This window comes from Trematomus bernacchii, unplaced genomic scaffold (genome assembly GCF_902827165.1).
Source record: "Trematomus bernacchii unplaced genomic scaffold, fTreBer1.1, whole genome shotgun sequence".
Taxonomy (NCBI): domain Eukaryota; kingdom Metazoa; phylum Chordata; class Actinopteri; order Perciformes; family Nototheniidae; genus Trematomus; species Trematomus bernacchii.
Genome location: NW_022987910.1, coordinates 5,376,253 through 5,379,692, shown reverse-complemented (window position 1 = coordinate 5,379,692; position 3,440 = coordinate 5,376,253). Strand labels below are relative to the sequence as shown.

General features: G+C 41.6%; 1 pseudogene; it reads right to left on the bottom strand.

Moving 5' to 3' along the window:
* Positions 1–2,316: 2,316 nt before the first annotated feature.
* LOC117470274 lies at positions 2,317–3,068 on the bottom strand (annotated as a pseudogene).
* Positions 3,069–3,440: the final 372 nt, after the last annotated feature.

The window sequence follows — 3,440 nt, the reverse complement described above, 5'->3', positions numbered from 1 at the left end:
CCTTCAATTAAACCAGACGATGCTAACGCTCACACACTAAGTACCAAACTAAAACCTTTGTGAACTAGATCCCAATAACAGCCTAAAAAATATCTCTTCTAGCTTTAGATGTATGCGCTGTTAGTGGTAGCAGAATTACCTAAACACACAAATATTGTTTAAATTAGTGGAACATTTAATTAAAATCATTTATGGAAGTACAACCTCCTAATGAATCAAACTTTAGGGATCCCAAATGTGCTAGATTAGATTGGTACAATTTAAGCAAGATTTGTTTGTGTAAAGTGAAGTGGTCTGTAACTAAGAACAAGAAGTAAAGTAAGAGCTGTTTCTTTCAGTTTTTTTACTCTAAATTAAGATCTAAAATCAACTGAAGGCTCTAAGTCAAGATGGATGTAGGCCTGACACAATTATCATCTTTCCCACTTGAGCTGATAAAACTTCAACAGCAGATGGCAGCACAATCCTCAGATTTAAAACATGCTCATTAAGACCTTAGTGCACCTGATAGGATTTTAACAGTCTAGTATAGATGTGAACAGCGCCAAACGTTGAAGTTTTAAACCAAAATGTCAGCCCTTGAACTCAGACTTAACTTGAACTGTATCTTTGCTCAGTTTTGGTTGCACAGTGATGATACTTATACCATTGGAATCTCAGCTTTCATGAGATCTCTAGTTTGTGCAGATCCGATGAAGTATAACATATTTCTACTGTGAGTTATGTGCCAAGTGCGTTAGCACTCTTTCGCTTGGTGCTAATTCAGACGCTCGGCGTTAGAGTTATGTTTTGTTTAGGTAAAAATTGTTCATATCGTCAGGTAGCTGAATTTCTTCCAGTTAAGTGGGTATGACACATTAATAGGTTGTTAAATGTTAAGCCCTGAGACACAGTTTCGTGAATATTGTTGTTTTTAGCCCCCGGGGGCTCCGGGCTTAACAGGTTTAAGGTGGTAATTCTATTTTTAAAACTTAAAGGGGACCTATCATGCAAAATGCACTTTTGTACGTCTTTTATACATGAATATGTGTCCCCGGTGTTCCAGGGAACTCACCAAGTGTCAGAAAACACAACCCTCTCTATTTTCCTCCATACCCAAATCTCTAAAAAAGGGGCTGCAACGGATCTGATAAAAACTGATCCAGATTTGAACACTGTCCTGACGTCAGGACGGTGGCGCTACGGCTATTGGGCCAACTCTCCACCTATCAGGGGAATGTGGGGTTGGGCCACGGCCATTGCTGCTCGAAAGCGTTGGAGACGCTGTAGTACATATGCCAGGCCTGTAAGTGGCGCTGTAGTCTGCCACAAAAGCAGCGAAGAAGACTTCTCGCCCATAGTTACCATGGTTACGCTTCCGTTTATTCTCCGCTGTGGATTTTTTTCTCCCTCCCCGAGGCAAGCGTTTGCCTCGTTCCCCTCGTTCCTTGGAAGAGGCGGAGAGGTGGGTGTTTGTCATCTGCTGGTGGACTAACCGGAGAGAATTACAGTGCTTGCCTCGACGGGGAGGGATTGCATTGAGCAGGTCCCCTCTTCCAAGGAACGAGGGGACCGTGCGGCAGAGTTTCAGTTTCTTTCGCCGGTCAAGATGTCCGTTAAAGTTGAAATCTTCCGGACAAAATTAGAAAAGTGCCGGTCAAAGGTCTTTGTTATTTATTGAGCTTTAAAACAAATGAATAACGACTCTATATAATAAAACACGGACGGAGATCTCTTTTTCTCCCCCTCTTCTGACAGCCCAGCAGCTGATCAGAGCACGGCTCACCTCTCCTGCAGGGGGGCGTGGTCAGCAGAATCAGACCCGTAGACAGCAAACAGCACAGAGCGAAATGAGGCATGGCTAAAATGCATGATCTGTTTGGTATTTTGAAAACAGAAACGTATAAATATACCTTATATAGGTATGGCCCTACAATATATCATTTAAATATAGCATGATAGGTCCACTTTAAGTATTGCTACATTTACTTTGACAGTTGTTACTGATCAGAAATGTAAATCATGAGCGGTGCCTAATAGTAAACTGCAGCAATGTCATTAGTTTCTCAACAGCATGTGGCTAGTTGGACAGCGACATATTTCTGCAGACAAAATTGCATCTTTATTCTAAAATAAAAATCACAACCTGCACATATTTACAGTAGGGTCCTAGGGTTGCTGTTGGCAGAGTTTATCCTACAAATAATCAGTGCAACTTGGGATTCCTCAAAGCGCATGCAGTTTCCTTAGCTAGGAAGAAAGACATTGAGCACTTTTCTTAGCATTCAACCAATTTTGCTTATCTGTTATGGAAGTGTCAAATAAGGCAAGCATCAGTTTAAAAAAAACACAACACTTTATTATAACATTTGTAAAACATGTACAGTATATTATTAAAACTCTATCGACTGAACAACTTTAGCTGGACTCTCGTCCCTGGGCGCCTTGGTCTTCTTCTTGGGGACAAGGATTGCCTGGATGTTTGGGAGGACACCACCCTCAGAGATTATGACTCTTGTTGGCAGTAAAAAAATGACGAAGAGATCAGCAGACTGCTGGCAGGAGCGACATGTGTCGTGGAGCAATGCGACGCTTCTGGTTGTCACGGCAAGCGTTTCCTGCCAACTCCAGGATTTCAGCACAGAGATACTCCATGACTGCTGCGAGGTACACTGCTGAACCATTGCCGATTCGCTTGGCATATTGTCCTTTCTTCAGCGGCCTGTGGATGCGGCCCACTGGGAAAGCGAGCCCTGCTCTGGAAGACCGGGACACAGATTTTGGTTTGGACACAGCTTTCTTTCCACGGCCAGACATCTTCAATCTGGAGTTGAGAGAAAAGTTTAGAGTCAATTCAAATCAACACATATCCTCCTTCAACTAGAGATCCCTAACAAAGAGCTGCTGTCTAAAATTAAGGCCTACAGAATTGTTGAGTCATAAGGCTAAATGGCTTTCATAGGGACCTCTTGGAACATTTAAACATTAGAGCCATCACCATCTTATAAAGCACAACATAACAAATGATACTCAAAACTCTTGCTGTAGAACAAAATCAAACATAAATGAACACTCACCAGTATTCTGCACTTCCTTCAAGTTGAGACAGGAGCTACACACTGAACCACAGACTACTGGTTTTATGTGAGTCAGCCAGTAATTGGTTGATTGATTACACCTGGCTCCTCTGCTTCATGGATGTCCTTCAATTAAACCAGACAATGCTAACGCTCACACACTAAGTACCAAACTAAAACCTTTGTGAACTAGATCCCAATAACAGCCTAAAAAATATCTCTTCTAGCTTTAGATGTATGCGCTGTTAGTGGTAGCAGAATTACCTAAACACACAAATATTGTTTAAATTAGTGGAACATTTAATTAAAATCATTTATGGAGGTACAACCTCCTAATGAATAAAACTTTAGAGATCCCAAATGTGCTAGATTAGATTGGTACAA